The 22,504-nt window shown below is 37.0% G+C and overlaps 1 pseudogene; it reads left to right on the forward strand.

Moving 5' to 3' along the window:
• Positions 1-16,311: 16,311 nt before the first annotated feature.
• LOC133236579 (putative olfactory receptor 2W6) lies at positions 16,312-18,046 on the forward strand (annotated as a pseudogene).
• The last annotated feature ends 4,458 nt before the right edge of the window (positions 18,047-22,504 follow it).

The following is a 22,504-nucleotide window of genomic DNA, read 5'->3' on the forward strand; positions in this document are numbered from 1 at the left end:
GAATACAGATGTCAAAGGGGCATTAAAATGCCTTTTTATAAGAACCCAACATAGGAGCACCCCACATGTAAAGCAAATGTAACAAGTATGAAAGCGGAAAAAAACAGTAACACAGTAATAGTGGGAGACTTTAATACCCCCACTCACACCTATGGATAGACAAACCAAACAGAAAATTAGCAAGGAAACACAAACCTTAAATGATAAAATGGACCAGTTAGACCTAATGGATATCTATAGGACATTTCACCCCAAAGCAGTAAATTTCACCTTTTTCACAAGTGTACACAGAATATTCTCCAAGATAGATCACATCCTGGGCCATAAATCTACCCTTGGTAAATTTTTTAAAAATTGAAATCATGTCAAGCATCTTTTCTGATCACAATGCGGTAAGATTAGATGTCAACTACAGGGAAAAAAAAAACTATAAAAAATTCAAATATATGGAGGCTAAACATCATGCTTCTGAACAACCAACAGATCACAGAAGAAATCAAAAATGAAATCAAATATGCATAGAAACAAATGAAAATGAAAACATTACAACCAAAAACCTATGAGATTCAGGAAAAGCAGTCTAAGAGGAAGGTTCATAGCAATACAAGCTTACCTCAAGAAACAAGAGAAACATCAAATAAACAACCTAACTTTAATAAAGCAACTAGAAAAAGAAGAAATGAAGAACCCCAAAGTTAGTAGAAGGAAAGAAATCATAAAATCCAGAGCAGAAATAAGTGGGAAAAAAACAAAGGAGACTATAGCGAAAATAAACAAAACTAAAAGCTGGTTCTTCAAGAAGATAAATAAAATAGACAAACCATTAGCCAGACTCATTAAGAAAAAAAGACAGAAGAATCAAATCAACAAACAAGAAATGAAAATGGAGAAATCACAACAGACAACACAGAAATAAGAAGGATCATAAGAGAATACTATCAGCAACTATATGACAATAAAATGGACAACTTGGAAGAAATGGGCAAATTCTTAGAAAATTGAACCAGGAAGAAATAGAAAATCTTAACAGAACCCATCACAAGCATGGAAATCAAAACTGCAATCAAAAATCTTCCAACAAAAAAAGTCCAGGGCAAAATGGCTTCACAGGTGAATCCTACCAAACATTTAGAGACGAGCTAACACCTATCCTACTCAAACTCTTCCAGAATATTGTACAGGAAGGTAAGCTCCCAAACTCATTCTATGAGGCCATCATCACCCTAATACCAAAACCAGACAAACATGCCACAAAAGAAGAAAACTACAGGCCAATATTACTGATGAACACAGATGCAAAAATCCACAGCAAAATTCTAGCATACAGAATCCAACAACATATTAAAAGGACCATACATCATGACCAACTGGGCTTTATCCCAGGGATGCAAGAATTCTTCAATATTGACAAATCAATGTTATACACCACATTAACAAATTGAAAGATAAAAACCATATGATTATCTCAATAGATGCAGAAAAAGTCTTTGACAAAATTCAACACCCATCTGAAGAAGGCAATGGCAACCCACTCCAGTGCTCTTGCCTGGAGAATCCCATGGACAGAGGAACCTGGTAGGCTGCAGTTCATGGGGTTGCTAAGAGTCGGACACGACTGAGTGACGTCACTTTAACTTTTCACTTTCATGCATTGGAGAAGGAAATGACAACCCACTCCAGTGTTCTTGCTTGGAGAATCCCGGGGACGGGGGAGCCTGGTGGACTGCCATCTATGGGGTCGCACAGAGTTGGACACGACTGAAGCGACTTAGTAGAAGCAGCAACAGCAACACCCATTTATAATTAGGGGAAAAAAAAAAAACCCTCTCCAGAAAGCAGGCATAGAAGGAACATACCTTAACACAATAAAAAGCATATATGACAAACCCACAGTGAACAGTATCCTCAATGGTGAAAAATTGACAGCATTTCCTTTAAAGTCAGGAACAAGAAAAGGGTGCCCTCTCTCGCAACTACTATTCAACATAGTTTTGAAAGTTTTAGCCACAGCAATGAGAGAAGAAAAAGAAATAAAAGGAATCCAGATTGGAAAAGAAGAAGTAAAACTATCAGTTTGCAGATGACCTGATCCTCTACACAGAAAACTCTAAAGACACCACCAGAAAACTACTAGAGCTAGTCAATGAATACAGTAAACTTGAAGGATATAAAATTAACACACATGATCCCTTGCATTCCTATACACTAACAGTGAGAAAACAGAAAGAGAAATTAAGGAAACAATCCCATTCACCATTGCAATGAAAAAAATAAAATACTTAAGAATAAATTTACCTAAAGAAATAAAAGACCTATATATAGAAAACTACTGATCAAAGAAATCAAAGGTGACACAAATAGATGGAGAAATATACCATGTTCATGGGTCAGAAGAATCAGTATAGTGAAAATGAGTATACTACCCAAAGCAATCTATAGATTCAATGTAATTCCTATCAAGCTACCAATGGTGTTTCTCACAGAACTAAAATAAATAATTTCACACTTTGTATGTAGATGCACAAAACCTCAAATAACCAAAGCAATCGAGAAAGAAGAATGGATGGAGGAATCAACCTGCCTGATTTCAGACTATACTACAAACCTACAGTCATCAAGACAGTATGGTACTGGAAAAAAGACAGGAATACAAATCAATGGGATAAAATAGAAAGCCCAGAGATGAATCCACACACCTATGGACACCTTATCTTTGACAAAGGAGGCCAAAATATGCAATGGACAAAAGACAATCTCTGTAACAAGTGGTGCTGGGAAAACTGGTCAACCACCTGTAAAAGAGAAACTAGAACACTTTTAACACCATACACAAAAATAAACTCTAAATGGATTAAAGATTTAAATGTAAGACCAGAAACTATAATACTCCTAGAGGAAAACATAGGCAGAACACTCTCTGACATAAATCACAGCAAGATTCTCTATGATCCACCTCCCAGAGTAATGGAAATAAAAGCAAAAATAAACAAATGGGACCTAATTAAACTTAAAAGCTTCTACACAATGAAGGAAACTATAAGCAAGATGAAAAGACAGCCTTCAGAATGGGAGAAAATAAGAGCTAATGAAGCAACTGACAAAGAATTAATCCCAAAAATATACAAGCTGCTCATGCAGCTCAATACCAGAAAAATAAATGACCCAATCAAAAATGGCCCAAAAAACTAAACAGACATTTCTCCAAAGAAGACATACAGATGGCTAACAAACACATGAAACCATGCTCAACATCACTCATTATCAGAGAAATGGAAATCAAAACCACAATGATGTACCATCCCATGCCAGTCAGAATGGCTGCTATCCAAAAGTCTACAAACAATAAATGCTGGAGAGGGTGTGGAGAAAAGGGAACCCTCTTACACTGTTGGTGGGAATGCAAACTAGTACAGCCACTATGGAGAACACTGTGGAGATTCCTTAAAAAACTGGAAATAGAACTGCCATATGACCCAACAATCCCACCGCTGGGCAGACACTGAAGACACCAGAATTGAAAGAAACATGTGTACCCCAATGTTCATTGCAGCACTGTTTACAATAGCTAGGACATGGAAGCAACCTAGATGTCCGTGGGCAGACGAATGGATAAGAAAGCTGTGGTACACATACACAATGGAATATTACTGAGCTAATTAAAAAGAACACATTTGAGTCAGTTCTAATGAGGTGGATGAAATGTATTCACTGTATTATACAGAGTGAAGTAAGTCAAAAAGAAACATACCAATACAGTATATTAATGCATACATATGGAATTTAGAACGATTGTAACAACCACCCTATATGTGAGACAGCAAAAAAGACACATATAAGAACAGATTTTGGACTCCGTTGGGAGAGGGTGAGCGTGGGATAATTTGAGAAAACACCATTGAAACATGTATATTACCATACGTGAAATAGATGACCAGTCCAAGTTCAATGCATGAAACAGGGCACTCAAAGCCGGTGCACTGGGACAACCCTGAGGGATGGAATGGGGAAGGAGGTGGGAGTGGGGTTAGCGAGAGGGGAGACACGTGTACACCCATGGCTAATTCAAGTTAATGTATGGCAAAAACAACCACAATATTGTAAAGAAATTAGCCTCCAATTATAATAAATAAAATAATTTTTAAAATAAAAGATGATATATAGTAGAATCATCTATAGGATTTTATAAGCCACATGGTTATGCCACCTGCCAAAGCAATGAATTGTATTTGCCAAAAGGCTAGTGCTCAGCCAAGATTGAAAACAAGTGCCCTACAAAATTAGAAAATCTAGAATAGGATGTTCAGAAATTTGAGTCAGTCCATCACATCATGTACTCTAGTTTTTGCTAGGGTTAACATTTTGTAGTGTAGTGACAAAATTGAAGATGAAAAGAAAAAAGCAGATATAGTAACTTTGATGGAAGCAAAGATGTTGGAAGTAAAAAAGACATTTGAAGTATGGTCCTGGAAATGGCCACTGAAAGTTTGCAGTGGAAAAATTCACTAGCAAATAATTTCATATCCAAACAAACTGTCTTTTATATGTGAAAGAAACATAAGTTTTTCTGATATGAAACAGCTCAGATAGTAGACAATTCATGTAATTTCTTAAATTTTTCAGAATTAATGCAGCCAAGAAAAAGATCAATGAAAATGTCAAATAACTCAGAACCAAGAGACTAAAGAAAGAATTGTTAACAGTGTGTGAAATATATTACTGATTGATACTCAGAATCCACTTTAGCTGCCATCTGTCTGGGTTTTTGTACAATAAGGGCTAGAAAGTAAGAACAATTACATATATTCATGTAAGAATCGAAAGGAAGAGGCAGGTAGAGACCATTTTCTGCAGTGTTCTTTTCTAGAAAGTGAAGATGTAAACATGCCAGTATTTCATCTCTAGATTAATGGTTGTCAAGATGCAGATTGGATGGCAGTGTCAGCCAGATTCTCTGTTGCAGTGTGCTTAGTGAATTTAGTAAAGACTAGTTACAAAAAAAAAAGCTTGAACTAACACTATGTTTAATCATGAAATAATGAATATTTTCCTCCTGAATTCAGGAACAAGATAAACACAAATTCAATTTAAAACTGTAGTAGATTTTAATTAGTTTCCATTTGTTTATTTTTGCTTTTATTTCCAGTATTCTGGGAGGTGGGTCACAGAGGATCCTGCTGTGATGTATGTTGGAGAGTGTTTTGCCTATGTTCTCCTCTAGGAGTTTCATAGTTTCTTGTCTTACGTTTAGATCTTTAATCCATTTTGAGTTTATTTTTGTGTATGGCATTAGAAAGTGGTCTAGTTTCATTCTTTTACAAGTGGTTGACCAGTTTTCCCAGCACCACTTGTTAAAGAGATTATCTTTAAACTATTGTATATTCTTGCCTCCTTTGTCAAAGATAAGGTGTCCATATGTGTGTGGATTTATCTCTGGGCTTTCTATTTTGTTCCACTGATCTATATTTCTGTCTTTGTGCCAGTACCATACTGTCTTAATGACTGTGGCTTTGTAGTAGAGCCTGAAGTCAGGTAGGTTGATTCCTCCAGTTCCATTCTTCTTTCTCAAGATAGCTTTGGCTATTCGACGTTTTTTGTATTTCCATACAAATTGTGAAATTATTTGTTCTAGCTCTGTGAAGAATACTGTCGGTAGCTTGATAGGGATTGCATTGAATCTATAAATTGCTTAGGGTAGTATACTCATTTTCACTATATTGATTCTTCCGATCTATGAACATGGTATATTTCTCCATCTATTAGTGTCCTCTTTGATTTCTTTCACCAGTGTTTTATAGTTTTCTATATATAGGTCTTTAGTTTCTTTAGGTAGATATATTCCTAAGTATTTTATTCTTTCCGTTGCAATGGTGAATGGAATTGTTTCCTTAATTTCTCTTTCTGTTTTCTCATTATTAGTGTATAGGAATGCAAGGGATTTCTGTGTGTTGATTTTGTATCCTGCAACTTTACTATAATCATTGATTAGTTCTAGTAATTTTCTGGTGGAGTCTTTAGGGTTTTCTATGTAGAGGATCATGTCATCTGCAAACAGTGAGAGTTTTACTTCTTCTTTTCCAATTTGGATTCCTTTTGTTTCTTTTTCTGCTCTGATTGCTGTGGCCAGAACTTCCAAAACTATGTTGAATAGTAATGGTGAAAGTAGGCACCCTTGTCTTGTTCCTGACTTTAGAGGAAATGCTTTCAATTTTTCACCATTGAGGATAATGTTTGCTGTGGGTTTGTCATATATAGCTTTTATTATGTTGAGGTATGTTCCTTCTTTTCCTGCTTTGTGGAGAGTTTTTATCATAAATGGATGTTGAATTTTGTCAAAGGCTTTCTCTGCATCTACTGAGATAATCATATGGTTTTTATTTTTCAACTTGTTAATGAGGTGTATTACATTGATTGATTTGCAGATATTGAAGAATGCTTGCATCCCTGGGATAAAGCCCCCTTGGTCATGGTGTATGATCTTTTTAATGTGTTGTTGGATTCTGATTGCTAGAATTTTGTTAAGGATTTTTGCATCTATGTTTTAGTTGTGGCATCTTTGTCAGGTTTTGGTATTAGGGTGATGGTGGTTCTCATAGAATGAGTTTGGAAGTTTACCTTCCTCTGCAATTTTCTGGAAGAGTTTGAGTAGGATAGGTGTTAGCTCTTCTCTAAATTTTTGGTAGGATTCAGCTGTGAAGCCGTCTGGACCTGGGCTTTTGTTTGCTGGAAAATTTCTGATTACAGTTTCAATTTCCGTGCTTGTGATGGGTCTGTTAAGATTTTCTATTTCTTCCTGGTCCAGTTTTGGAAAGTTGTACTTTTCTAAGAATGTGTTCATTTCTTCCACGTTGTCCATTTTATTGGCATATAATTGCTGATAGTAGTCTCTTATGATCCTTTGTATTTGTTATCTGTTGTGATCTCTCCATTTTCATTTCTAATTTTATGGATTTGATTTTTCTCCCTTTGTTTCTTGATGAGTCTGGCCAATGGTTTGTCAGTTTATCCTTTCAAAGAATCAGCTTTTGGCTTTGTTGATTTTTGCTATGGTCTCTTTTGTTTCTTTTGCATTTATTTCTGCCCTAATTTTTAAGATTTCTTTCCTTCTACTAACCCTGGGGTTCTTCATTTCTTCCTTTTCTAGTTGCTTTAGGTGTAGAGTTAGGTTATTTATTTGACTTTTTTCTTGTTTCCTGAGGTATGCCTGTATTGCTATGAAATTTCCCCTTAGGACTGCTTTTACAGTGTCCCACAGGTTTTGGGTTGTTGTGTTTTCATTTTCATTCGTTTCTATGCATATTTTGATTTCTGTTTTGATTTCTTCTGTGATTTGTTGGTTATTCAGCAGTGTGTTGTTCAGCCTCCATATGTTGAAATTTTTAATGGTTTTTCTCCTGTAATTGAGATCTAATCTTACTGCATTGTGGTCAGAGAAGATGCTTGGAATGATTTCAATTTTTTTGAATTTACCAAAGCTAGATTTATGGCCCAGGATGTGATCTACCCTGGAGAAGGTTCCGTGTGTGCTTGAGAAAAAGGTGAAATTCATTGTTTTGAGATGAAATGTCCTATAGATATCAATTAGGTATAACTGGTCTATTGTATCTTTTAAAGTTTGTGTTTCCTTGTTAATTTTTTGATTAGTTGATCTATCCATAGGTGTGAGTGGGGTATTAAAGTCTCCCACTATTATTGTGTTATTGTTAATTTCTCCTGTCATACTTGTTAGCATTTGTCTTACATATTGTGGTTTTCCTATGTTGGGTGCATAAATATTTACAATTGTTATATCTTCTTCTTGGATTGATCCTTTGATCACTATGTAGTGGAGAAAAGGGAACCCTCTTACACTGTTGGTGGGAATGCAAACTAGTACAACCACTATGGACAACAGTGTGGAGATTCCTTAAAAAACTGGAAATAGAACTGCCTTATGATCCAGCAATCCCACTGCTGGGCATACACACTGAGGAAACCAGAAGGGAAAGAGACACGTGTACCCCAATGTTCATTGCAGCACTGTTTATAATAGCCAGGACATGGGAGCAACCTAGATGTCCATCAGCAGATGAACGGATAAGAAAGCTATGGTACATATACACAATGGGAGTATTATTCAGCCATTAAAAAGAATACATTAGAATCAGTTCTAATGAGGTGGATGAAACTGGAGCCTATTATACAGAGTGAAGTAAGCCAGAAAGAAAAACACCAATACAGTATACTAACGCATATATATGGAATTTAGAACGATGGTAACAATAACCCTGTATACGAGACAGCAAAAGAGACACTAATGTATAGAAAAGTCTTTTGGACTCTGTGGGAGAGGGAGAGAGTGGGATGAATTGGGAGAATGGTGTTGAAACATGTATAATGTCATATATGAAATGAGTCGCCAGTCCATGTTTGATGCATGATACTAGATGCTTGGGGCTGGTACACTGGGACGACCCGGAGGGATGGTACGGGGAGGAAGGAGGGAGGAGGGTTCAGGATGGGGAACATGTGTATACCTGTGGTGGATTCATTTTGATATATGGCAAAACCAATACAGTATTGTAAAGTTAAAAAATAAAATAAAATAAATTTTTTAAAAGATATTTAAAAAAAATAATAAAACTGTAGTAGAGACTGTAACAAGAATTAATAAATGAAGTTGAATTGTGGCTAGAGGCGAGATGAAAATTAAAAACTGAAGAGTATTTCTATATGAGCAATAAACAATTGAAAATTGAAAGTGTAAAATAATATCAGTTACAATAGCATTTTAAATAGAATAAATTTAAATGAATGATGTACAAGACCTCTACTTTGAAAACTACTAAACATCACTAAGAGAACTCAAAGAAGGCCTAAATAAATATGGAGCTAGACCATGTTCGTGCATTGGAAGACATAATATTGTTATAATGTCAATTTTCCCCAAACTGATCTCCAGATTCAAAACATCTCCAATTAAGTAGGCAGAATAATGGCTCCCCCAGAGAGGTCCTCATTCTATCCCTTTGAACTTGTGAATATATTATGTGATGCAGTAAGAAAGAGTTAAAGTTTTAGATGGAATTAAGGTTGCTAATCAGAAACCTTAAAATAGGGAGAGTGTTCTGAATTATATGGATGGACACAATACAACCAGAAGCATCCTTAAATGAAGGAAAAAGGATGCAGGAGAGTCAATGTGATCAATGTGAGAAAGGCTAGACTGGCCGTTCCTAGCATGAAGAGGGGAGGAATCCGTACGCCAATGACCATGGCAGCCCCTAGAAACTGGAAAGTGCAAGAAAATGAATTCTTCCTAGTGCCTCCAGAAAATAATGCAACCCTACCAACACCTTGTGATTTTCTCAGAGATATCCATTTTGGACTTCCAATCTCCAAAAATGTAAGATTATAAATTCATGTTATTTAAAGCCACTAAGTTTCTGGTAGTTTGGAGCAGCAGCAATAGGAAACCAATAAATCAACCAATTTTTTTAAGAAATTCACCAGCTGATTGTAAAACCAACATGGAAATACAAAAACCTACACTATCCCCAAATCTTCTTAGAAGAACAAAACTGGAGGAATGACATCACCTGATTCCTAGATTTACTATAAAACTGCACCAATCAGGACAGTGCAGTATTGGCCTAAGCATACACAAATAGGTCAATAGAGAGCTCAGAAATGGATGTATAGGGTCAACTGACTTTTTGCAAAGGTGTCAAAATTTAATAAGAAAAAGATAATCTTTCAATGAATGGTGTTGAAATTACTGGATATTCTACGGAAAATACTGAAGTTCAACTTCTACCTCACACCATACAGAAAACTTTAACTTGAAATGAATCCCTGACTAAAAATAAAAGCTAAAATTATAAAGCTTCTAGAATAAAATATAGAGAAATATCTTCATAAGCTTAGAGTAGGTAAAGACTAATCATAAAAGAAAAATTCATGTGTTGAACTTTTTAAAATTAAAGCTTTGTCTCTTCCAAAGACACCACTAAGGAATCAGAAAAGCAAGCCATAGTCTAAGGTTCCTGCATATTCAGGATGATCTGTGTAATCACCAACAGACAGCACTGCCTTTGTGAAACTCTGGGAGTCCAATGAGACGTACCAGCACATCACTGGAGCAGAGACAAATACAAGATGGACACACTGATGAGGTTAAGAAGAACAGTTTTACTTTACTACCTACCACCTCTCCTCCAAGGTGTCACAGCTCAGTGCCAAAGGAGACTTCCTTAGCCTGTGATTTCTCCACTGGGAGAATGTGAGAGTACCTGAGTGAGCAACCGGCTTCCCTAGCTGTGCAACAAAGACACTGACAAACAAACCGACTTCTTTCTCACCGTATTCAGTACACTGAGATGTGCTGCAAGACCCGGGGAGTGGTGACCGTGAGGAAGGAAGAGCCTGAAAAGCAGCAGCTAGGACTCTTGGCAATGCACCCCACTCCAGTACTCTTGCCTGGAAAATCCCATGGACAGGGGAGCCTGGTGGGCTGCAGTCTATGGGGTCTCACAGAGTCGGACAGGACTGAGCGCCTTCATTTTCATTTTTCACTTTCATGCATTGGAGAAGGAAATGGCAACCCACTCCAGTATACTTGCCTGGAGAATCCCAGGGACAGGGGAGCCTGGTAGGCTACGGTATATGGGGCCGTACAGAGTCAGACACAACTGAGGTGACATAGCAGCAGTAGCCAGACTCCTGGAGGGCAAGAAAAAGATGCAGTTCATAATAAATGCATTGCAGACTCCATCAGCAAAAAATGACAGAGGACAAAAATAAATAAAAGTATGAAAAAGACATTACAACTGCTACCACACAAAATACAAAGGATCAAAAAAGACTACACCAATAAATTGGAATACTTAGAAGAAATGGTTAATTCCTAAAAACTAAAACCTACTAAGATTGAATTAGAAAGAAATGGTATCACTGACTCAATGGACATGAGATTGAGCAGGCTCTGGGAGTGGCTGATAGACAGGGAAGCCTGGCGTGCTGCAGGCCATGGGGTCACAAAGAGTCATATACGACTGAGGAACTGAACTGAACTGATCTGACTGGTAAAAACTCTAAACAGACCAATTAGTAGAAAAGACATTAAATCATATATGACAAGCCCACAGCAAACACCATACTCAATAGTACAAGGCTGTAAGCTTTTCCTCTAATATCAAGAGCAAGACAATGATGACCACTCTTGCCACTTCTATTCAATATAGCTGGGAAGTCCTAGAAAAGGAAAAGAAATAAAAAGCATCCAAATCAGAGAGTGAGAAGTAAAACTGTCTCTGCAGATGACATGATCTTTGATATAGAAAATCCTAAAGACCTAATAAAAAAAAACTCCAAGAACTGATAGACAAATTCTGCAAAGTTGCACATGCAAAAAATTTAGACATTCCACACATATGTATGGGAGTGTGTTAATGTATAAATTATATCCTAATGTAAGTATTTGATGAACACAGAAATCAAGACCATGATTCCCCTGGGGGTCAGGCAGGAAGACAGACTGGACAGTGTAAAGCCATATAGCCAGCTCTAAGCTATTAGTAAATTTTCAGCTCTTGAACAGAAGGGCAGGCTGACACGTGTTCACGGTATTATCTTTAATTCATTGAAAATGAAACAATGATTATATGGCTCATGAACCTAGAATTTTAATTATTCCATGATTTTTAATCAAATATCTTATTTCCTATGGACACAATATCTAGATAATTGCCTGTATTTCTCCAATTTGATATCTTACCTGTTGAATAAGCCAAATTTCAATTAAATGTGTTATTTTAAAAAATATGGTTTACATTACATTTATAATATTCAATAGTAACCTCAGTGCAATATATAAATTTACCTCTGAAATTAATTTCCATGGAAGAAATCTAAACAGAAAATGGATAGACCGCAAAGTCTTAAGGGAACTTTTCATAAAATTGTTGTTTAGATAAGATTCTGACCATAGTCAAAGATTTGTTAATCACCTCTGTGGGGCACCAGTCCCCAAGGTCTAAATCATATCCACATAGTAGCCTTTAAAATTGCACACAAATATTTCCCTGCTACATCATTACGATTCTTGTAGTATATGCAGACCAACATAGCACTCTCTTTGTTTAATTAGGCAAAAATCTATCTACAAATGCATTTAACAAAAGTATACACTAAAAGACTACAAATATACTATCAAAAATACATTTAACAAAATCTAATTCTTCAACTCTTCAACCAGTCCTGCATCTAGTTTTTCTCCAACATCCACATTAGATGGAGACCTCTATTTAATCTCAGTTCAGCTGTTGTATTTAAACATGAATGTGATTGTTATGTTATTAATAGTATAAGAAACTGGTGGCTATTCCCATATTTCATAGACTCAGTGACTTGCCAAACAATTTTTTCTAAATTTCAATTAAATGAAGGATCATCAAAGTGCACACAGGAGTACATCTGGACTACTTAAGAGCATGACAACTGTGAATTCTACCCTCATGAAAGTATAATTACCTTCTAATATTTTTTTCTTCTGGTAAGTATTCGCTGCTATCTCCAACAGAAGACATGGAGTAGAAAACAGATCCCAGGTAGCACAGATGTTAGATCTCAGTCTAACATGAAAGCAAATATGTGACAGATATGTGAGATAAAAATAAACCCTAATACACTAATTCCCTCTCAGGAATGAAGATTATATTAAATTTCAACAAGAGCAGTTAGTGAATATTTTAACTTAGTAAATGCTCTCTATGCTGAGCATCTTACTAAACAGTTTATATGTAATATATCATTTAATTATCCTCACAAACCATTCTATGAAGCAGGTGCTCTGCTGCTGCTGCTGCTAAGTCTCTTGAGTCGTGTCTGACTCTGTGCGACCCCATAGACATTAGCCCTCCAGGATTCCCTGTCCCTGGGATTCTCCAGGCAAGAATTTTGGAGTGGGTTGCCATTGCCTTCTCCAATAGCAGGTGCTCTAGAATAACTATTCTACAGATGAGGAAACTCAGGCTTAAAGACAATAATTAGCTGCTTCAGCTCACACAGTGAGAAAGTAGCTGAAGGGTGTTCTAATACCATGACAGATGGTCTGAATCTAGAGTCCGGAGTCTTAACTACTTTTACACTGTATTTTTCTGCTTTGGCTTTGTATGGTTACAGCAATGTACATCTTACTTTATAGTTATAAAAGATCCATTTAATATCTCAACGATGAAATTTTATGTATCTAGTTTTATCTCCATATCATTGTGTACACTCAAGTTATGTTTAAATATGTCTGGTTCATTTGTCTTAGATTTCACTGAAGAAAGCAAAATGTAAAGTTATGCTACATTATTAGAAACTAAAGTTCATACTATGAAAAATGAAAGTGAGTTTTAATTAAAATATAGCATGCTTCTTTTTAACATCTATTTCTTCAACTCATGTTCTAAGTCTCTTTTTTATATCATATTGACTTTTAAATTTAAAATGATATCTAAATTTTGAGACTTCAAGGCTTAAACCAAAATTTTAAAAAGCATAAGATGAAGTCTTATATTTGGGTTCACAAGATTAAATTACATAAAGTATAATTTTTGACAGCACTTAGAACAAGGGGCCTTATATAATCCAAAGTTTAAATTAAGACTGTAATGTTTTCCACCTTCTAAAACCAGCTAAAATATTTTACAAACATTGTGTAAATCATAGACTGTCACTATTCTCTTCAACAGTGTAGCACACCTGGTGCACTGTGTTTACTTCTAAACTCACTATTCTGAGGCATTTCATAAACCATGGTGCATCCAATGGATTGCAACCAGAAGAGCATAGTAATTAAAAATCGTTCAGTGACTTATGCACTTGGTCTGGGAACATAAATTTAAGTGTATATTTAACAATAGATTCTAATATTAAAAGAGACTTAAAAGACATATAAAAATTCTTAATGAACAAAATTAAACAATAGTGTCTACAGATGCACATTTGAGTATTTAAACTAGTAAAATACAAGGAGGTGGTTACTATAAACATCAAGATAGTGGATACTAAAAAAAAAAAAAAAAGATAGTGGATATTTTCAAGGACAGAGAAGGGTTATGACTGGAATGAGGCACAAAGAGAAGCTCCCAGGGTGGCTGGCAGCATTCTGTTTCTTGACCTCCGTGTCAGTTACAAAAATATTCACCTTAGCTGACCTAGCTTTTATTTTTCTTTCTATATATATATGTTTTATTTTATAATAAAACTACCTTTATAAAGCCATGTCAAATTATTCTGTATTTATTTCCAGAAAAAAGAAAAAGAGCCAGTGCCTGGATATTACAGAGGCATCTTTGAGTTCTACATAAGTAAGTAAGAGACACTGATTAAAGGAAAGAGGCTGCTTCATGTGCAAATGACTTTCCTGTTACTGAATTTATGAAAATAGGAGTGGAAGTGAATCTTCCTGTGGAAGGATTTCCTGTGCAGGATAGAAGACTGGATTCATGGTGCCCGAGGTTCATTTCAACTCTAAAATTCTGTGGCCTTTTAATTCCCAAAACTATCCCAACCTGAAGTGGTGAAAAAAAGTCAAGTGCATTCTATAATCAAGTCATTTTGGAAACCAAGTCCTCTCCTCCTTCTGAAGCTTATTGGTTCAATCTGTACACTGTATTTGAAAGTAATTTTGTGTATATAAATATGCTTGGGCACTTAAAAAATCATGCCAAAAAAAGTATTTAAGTTTTCCAGTTTAGTTATAGACCACATGGTGAATCATCAGCATGAAAGACAAAGGAAATGAGGGATAGATAAACAATGATTTCAGGGTAGGTGAATATAGTTTTTCATTTTTAGAATTAACAAAGGATTTCTGCGTTTCATTGGAAATCTTTCCACAGAAGGATTCACTTCCAAGTGTCTTCACAAATATTAACCTTCACAATATCCCTTCACATAACATATAGAGAACCTAGTATACAGACAGGTTAAATAAATTGCCCAAGGACACATTGCTTCCAAGTCATGAAGCTGGAATTTGATCCCAACCCCTCCGAATCAAGAAACTGTGCTCTTAAGCACTATGCTTAACTTGGTCTGACATCTACTCCATAAAAACTGGACACTCATAATTAAATTTCCATTTTATATTGAGAAAAACTACATCTCTATCTCATACTACTTAGTAATAACAGTTCTCTCTTCATGATTATAATATGTAATTTCCAACTAAAATGCTTATAACAATGATATACTGTAGGTAATTTATCTTTACCTTATCTCACTATATCTGTAACTAATAGGTAATTATTCCTTGGCCCCAAAGACACTATAAATGTAAAGTATACATTTAGGCCTGAAGTTCATGGTCAAGGATTATATACATTAAAAAATTCATAAATAAAAACTAAAGATATGATACTGTATCTAGTCATAGTAAGACTGATATAATTTTATCCCTTATCTATATTCTTTTAGAGTTGAAATTAAGTGATAGTTTTACCTACAGAGTTCCAAAGCAGCCAGAGGATAAACTCATGCAGTTAATAAATACCATGGGGAAAAACAACTCATTGATTGTTTAGTAATCTGCTTTTTGATTCAATTAACTGCCTTGTTAATTTTGCTGAATGGCCAGGTAAAAAGGAGCTAACACAGATTGCTGCCATGTGTATGTGGGGACCAAAACCTTTTGGAATTAATTCAACTTTTAACTCTGCAACAAATCAATAAGGCTACTTAAATGGTGTAATAACATTCATAAAGGTGTTCAAAGAATTATACAGCCTCTGTACATGTGAATAAAGTTTAATAGTACTAAGGACTTTTATCTGCCATCAAAAACACATGCACAAAAAAAGGGCAGGATAGTAAAGAACATCAAAATTAATACAAGAACAACAGTGTAATGTTAAAGAGGGGGAAAAGAGGAGGAGGGTGCTGGTTGTGATGATAATTATGATTACAATTATAACGATTGAGATGTAGACGTTTGAAAGTGAATATAGAAAGTGATTCTCTTAGCAAAAGTAGAGCTTACCCCAGGAAAATGTCACTTAACTTTCACCTTAAATTCAACAGCTTTGTAAGAAAAATATTTGTGTGACTCAGTGGTCAAAGCATTCTGGGGAATACCCTAGCAATCCAGTGGTTAGGATCCACGTTTTAACTCTCGGGGTCCCAGGCTCAATCCCTGGTCAAGGAACTAAGATACTGGAAGCCACATGGCATGGCAAATAAAAAATAAATAAAACCACTATGGATATAATGAAATAGGTAGAGATTTTGGAAAATGAACACAGCAGATATGTTAAGAGGTGTTCCAAAATGGGAGAAAGCATGCAAATAAGTGACCTTTGGATATTCACGACAAACTTCAGAGGTTTTTAGTTCTACCTAAGGCTGACACTATTTTTTCTTCCCATGGTATAGCTTCCTAGTTTCTCAAAAGGAGCAATGGGAACCAGCAATGGAAGTTCCACAACAGACTTCATCCTTCTGGGCTTTTCTGATCGGCCCCAATTGGAACACATCATCTCTGTGGTTGCCTTCATCTTCTATATTATAACACTGGTAGGAAACACAACGATCATTCTTGTATCTTACCTAGACACCCAGCTCCATACGCCCATGTATTTCTTCTTATCCAATTTGTCTTTTGTGGACCTCTGTTACACAACTAGCATTATCCCCCAGATGCTGGTAAATCTATGGGGTCCAAAAAAGTCTATTACATATGGAGGGTGTGTGCTCCAGTTCTTCTTTGCCCTTGACATGGGAGCCACAGAATGTCTTCTCTTGGCTGTAATGGCTTAAGACCGCTATGCTGCTGTCTGTCAACCTCTTCATTACACAGTAATAATGCACCCTGAGCTTTGCCAGAAGATGGTGTTGATTGCCTGGTTAGGTGGTCTTGGTAGTGCCTTAACTGTTTGCTCTTTGACTTTGAAGTTGCCAAGATGTGGGCACCAGGAGGTGGATAATTTTTCCTGTGAGATGCCAGCATTGATCAAGATGGCTTGTGTCTATTCAAAAGTAATTGAAGTTGTTGTCTTTGCTTTTGGAGTGGTATTTCTTCTGGTACCTCTGTCACTAATTCTCATCTCATATGGAGTCATCACTCAAGCTGTCATGAGAATCAAGTCAGCAGCAAGGTGCCGAAAGATTCTTAATACATGTGGTTCCAACCTCACAGTAGTATCTCTGTTTTATGGAACAATCATTTATATGTACACGAAGCCGCAAACTAGCACCTCACAAAATGGGAAACTCCTTAGTCTCTTTTATACCATTGTCATACCCAGTTTTAATCCTCTGATACACACTTTGAGAAACAAAGATGTAAAGAGTGTAATAAAGAGAATATTGTGGATTAAAAAATGGCTGGCAAAGTCATGAATTAGATGGAAAAATCATAGTGTAGAGAGCTAAAGATATAATATTGACCTTGCCCAACAGAAGACGAATCAAATCATTTATTCAAAGAGTATTTCTTGGGTGTTTACCACAACCAAGAATTGCACTAGGTACTGACTCTGTAAATAAATAGAAGTAGGGATAAATGATAGCACCCCACTCCAGTATTTTTGCATGGAAAATCCCATGGACGGAGGAGCCTAGTAGGCTGCAGTCCATGGGGTCGCGAAGAGTCGGACATGACTGAGCGACTTCACTTTCACTTTTCACTTTCATGCATTGGAGAAGGAAATGGTAACCCACTTCAGTGTTCTTGCCTGGAGAATCCCAGGGATGGGGGAGCCTGGTGGGCTGCCGTCTATGGGGTTGCACAGAGTCGGACATGACTGAAGCGACTTAGCAGCAGTAGCAGCAGCAGGGATAAATGATAAGGAGACAGATAAATAAATATACATAAATAAAATGTAATTCATGCATTCAAAAGCTTCAAGATTAATCAGGGACTACAGATAAATAATCATAAAATGTGGTAATAACAACATACAAAATATTGAGAAATTATTTATCATAAGCATCTATTCTAAAATAAGATTGTACTGACTTTTTTTCTTCCCAGACATATCACTTTTATTAGAAATAACAGTCTTTCATTCACCTGATTCTGCCAAAGGAGACATTGTGGTGGAGACTAACAGCTCATCAATATCTATTCCACCTTCTGCCTCAAGTTTTAACAGAGTAGAGGGCTACTACACTGGGGCTTTCCTGGTGGCTCAGTGGTAAAGAATCCGCCTGCCAATGCAGGAGACACAGGTTGGATTCCTGGGTTGGGAAGATCCCATGGAGAATGAAACGGCAACCCACTCCAACAGTCTTGCCTCAGAAATCTGGTGGGCTACAGTCCATGGGGTTACAAAGAGTCAGACACAACATAGCAAATAAACAACAACTACAAGTTGACCATTTATAATGAAGTCAATATAAAAGGTTATTCCTTATTTAACAGTATCTGATTCCACTCTCACTTTATAATGTTTCTTTCTTTTCTTGAATTATAGTGGTAGTAGACAGCCATTTGGAGGAAAGGTTTTGATGTTCTTACTTGACAAAACAAAAATTTAGTAATCATACGTTTAATCCCATTTTTACTTTATTTTACTGGTAAATACATTCAAAATCTGGGGATCTCTATGCTGGAGAATAAACTTATTTACAAGTTGATCATTTCAGAGATTGAAAAACATCTCTGTAAATGAAAGAGTCTTCACATATATAGTGCCACTGCTATGTCATTTCAAGTGCAAACGAATCCACCATCTGCCTGAAGTATCAAATATTTGGGAAAAATTGACATTAGGCTATTTCTCACCTGCACTTTCAGTTCTGTTAAACAAAGGCAAACCTTTGTTAGGAAAAACAATTCCTTTGTGAGAGAATAATATTAGCTATTTGACATTTGTAAGGAACAGCAGATACTTCTTGAAGAGGACACCAAATATTACCACTAGTCTGTAAAAATATAGATTTTTCTTTGGAGTTGAGGATTCAAGAGAATTTATAATTTTTTTTAAGATACAGTAGTTATCATCAAAGGAAATAACATCAAAGAATAACATAACTTTAACATGTTTATCTAATGTTTTAAGTGCATATTCACAGTAGCCACATGAAAATGAAGGGTTTTAAGTTCTTGTGCGCCAACCAAAATATCAAAAGAAAAGTTTCCATCCTTGCTGTCCTGCTGGTAAGAAATATTTCATGAACTTAAATATGGCCCATTGCTTCTCTTTATTGTCATTATTTTGCAATTTATTCATCAGTCCCCAATTGCAATATTAACAGAAGGTTGTCTCCATTTTGCACTGCCTTTCCCCGAGAACGATCTCCAAACCTGAAATTCCAAAAATGAGTTTATATCAGTTCTCATACCCAACCAGGAAAGGACTGGTATCTAAGTTCACTACTGCCATTTCGGCTTACTGCCACAAGGTGGTGCTATGAAAAATGGTCCTTCAAGATAGAAGCACTGACATTCTATTAAGAGCTAAGGAAGTTTTGCCATACAATATTGTAAAGTAAAAAATAAAATAAAAATAAAAAAGAGCTAAGGAGGTCACAGCGATTCTTATAAGGAAACTGACTCTCCCCTTTGCTTTTTCATCACAATTCTGTACCAGTGAGCCCGGCCTGCAGTCTCCCTTAGTGGGAGATTTTTGTCTCCAGATTTTCCAGTTTGAAACTCACCCATCTTCACCAGAGGACCTGCAGCCCATTAACTCTGGCCGAATTTGTTTGGGCATGAGGTTCTTGAGGCCCGGATCACTTTGCTCTCTTCTACATTTGGGATCGCCATCTTCATCAGTTCAGTTCAGTTCAGTCGCTCAGTTGTATCCGACTCTTTGCGACCCCATGAATTACAGCACGCCAAGCCTCCCTGTCCATCACTAACTCCGGGAGTTCACTCAGACTCACGTCCATCGAGTCAGTGATGCCATCCAGCCTTCTCATCTTCTGTCATCCCCTTCTCCTCCTGCCCCCAAACCCTCCCAGCATCAGAGTCTTTTCCAATGAGTCAACTCTTCGTATGAGGTGGCCAAAGTACTGGAGTTTCAGTTTTAGCATCAGTCCTTCCAAAGAACACCCAGGGCTGATCTTCAGAATGGACTGGTTGGATCTCCTTGCAGTCCAAGGGACTCTCAAGAGTCTTCTCCAACACCACAGTTCAAAAGCATCAATTCTTCGGCGCTCAGCTTTCTTCACAGTCCAACTCTCACATCCATACATGACCCCAGGAAAAACCATAGGCTTGACTAGACAAACCTTTGTTGGCAAAGTAATGTCTCTGCTTCTGAATATGCTATCTAGGTTGGTCATAACTTTTCTTCCAAGGAGTAAGCATCTTTTAATTTCATGGCTGCAGTCACCATCTGCAGTGATTTTGGAGCCCAAAAAAATAAAGTCTGACACGGTCTCCACTGTTTCCCCATCTATTTGTCATGAAGTGATGGGACCAGATGCCATGATCTTCATTTTCTGAATGTTGAGTTTTAAGCCAACTTTTTCACTCTCCTCTTTCAGCTTCATTAAGAGGCTTTTTAGTTCTTCTTCACTTTCCACCATAAGGGTGGTATCATCTGCATATCTAAGGTTATTGACATTTCTCCCGGCAATCTTGATTCCAGTTTCTGCTTCCTCCAGCCCACCGTTTCTCATGATGTACTCTGCATAGAAGTTAAATAAGCAGAGTGACAAGATACAGCCTTGACGAACTCCTTTTCCTATTTGGAACCAGTTTGTTGTTCCATGTCCAGTTCTAACTGTTGCTTCCTGACCTGCATACAGGTTTCTCAAGAGGCAGGTCAGGTGATCTGGTATTCCCATCTCTTTCAGAATTTTCCACAGTTTATTGTGATCCACACAGTCAAAGATTTTGGCACAGTCAATAAAGCAGAAATAGATGTTTTTCTGGAACTCTCTTGCTTTTTCCATGATCCAGTGGATGTTGACAATTTGATCTCTGGTTCCTCTGCCTTTTCTAAACCCAGCTTGAACATCTGAAAGTTCATGGTTCACGTATTGCCGAAGCCTGGCTTGAAGAATTTTGAGCATTACTTTACTAGCGTGTGAGATGAGTCCAATTGTGCAGTAGTTTGAGCATTCTTTGGCTTGCCTTTCTTTGGGATTGGAATGAAAACGGACCTTTTCCAGTCCTGTGGCCACTGCTGAGTTTTCCAAATTCGCTGGCATATTGAGTGCAGCACTTTCACAGCATCATCTTTCAGGATTTGAAATAGTTCAACTGGAATTCCATCACCTCCACTAGTTTTGTTTGTAGTGATGCTTTCTAAGGCCCACTTGACTTCACATTCCAGGATGTGTGGCTCTAGGTCAGTGATCACACCATCATTATTATCTTGGTCGTGAAGATCTTTTTTGTACAGTCCTTTGTGTATTCTTGCCACCTCTTCTTAATATCTTCTGCTTCTGTTAGATCCATACCATTTCTGTCCTTTATCGAGCTCATCTTTGCATGAAATGTTCCCTTGGTATCTCTAATTTTCTTGAAGAGATCCCTAGTCTTTCCCATTCTGTTGTTTTCCTCTATTTCTTTGCATTGATCGCTGAGGAAGGCTTTCTTATCTCTTCTTGCTATTCTTTGGAACTCTGCATTCAGATGCTTATATCTTTCCTTTTCTCCTTTGCTTTTCGCTTCTCTTCTTTTCACAGCTATTTGTAAGGCCTCCCCAGACAGCCATTTTGCCTTTTTGCATTTCTTTTCCATGGGAATGGTCTTGATCCCTGTCTCCTGTACAATGCCATGAACCTCAGTCCATAGTTCATCAGGCACTCTATCAGATCTAGTCCCTTAAATCTATTTCTTACTTCACTGTATAATCATAAGGGATTTGATTTAGGTCATACCTGAATGGTCTAGTGGTTTTCCCTACTTTCTTCAAGTCTGAATTTGGCAATAAGGAGTTCATGATATGAGCCACAGTCAGCTCCTGGTCTTGTTTTTATTGACTGTATAGAGCTTCTCCATCTTTGGCTGCAAAGAATATAATCAATCTGATTTCGGTGTTGACCATCTGGTGATGTCCATGTGTAGAGTCTTCTCTTGTGCTGTTGGAAGAGGGTGTTTGCTATGACCAGTGCATCAGAGGGCAGACACACTGAAACCATACTCACAGAAACTAGTCAATCTAATCACAGTAGGACCACAGCCTTGTCTAACTCAGTGAAACTAAACCATGCCCGTGAGGCCACCCAAGATGGGCAGGTCATGGTGGAGAGGTCTGACAGAATGTGGTCCACTGGAGAAGGGAATGGCAAACCACTTCAGTATTCTTGCCTTGAGAACCCCATGAGCAGTATGAAAAGGCAAAATGATAGGATACTGAAGGAGGAACTCCCCAGGTTGGTAGGTACCCAATATGCTACTGGAGATCAGTGGAGAAATAACTCCAGAAAGAATGAAGGAATGGAGCCAAAGCAAAAACAATACCCAGTTGTGGATGTGACTGGTGACAGAAGCAAGGTCCGATGCTGTAAAGAGCAATATTGCATAGGAACCTGGAATGTCAGGTCCACGAATCAAGGCAAATTGGAAGTGGTCAAACAA

Source organism: Bos javanicus, chromosome 23 (genome assembly GCF_032452875.1).
Source record: "Bos javanicus breed banteng chromosome 23, ARS-OSU_banteng_1.0, whole genome shotgun sequence".
NCBI lineage: Eukaryota > Metazoa > Chordata > Mammalia > Artiodactyla > Bovidae > Bos > Bos javanicus.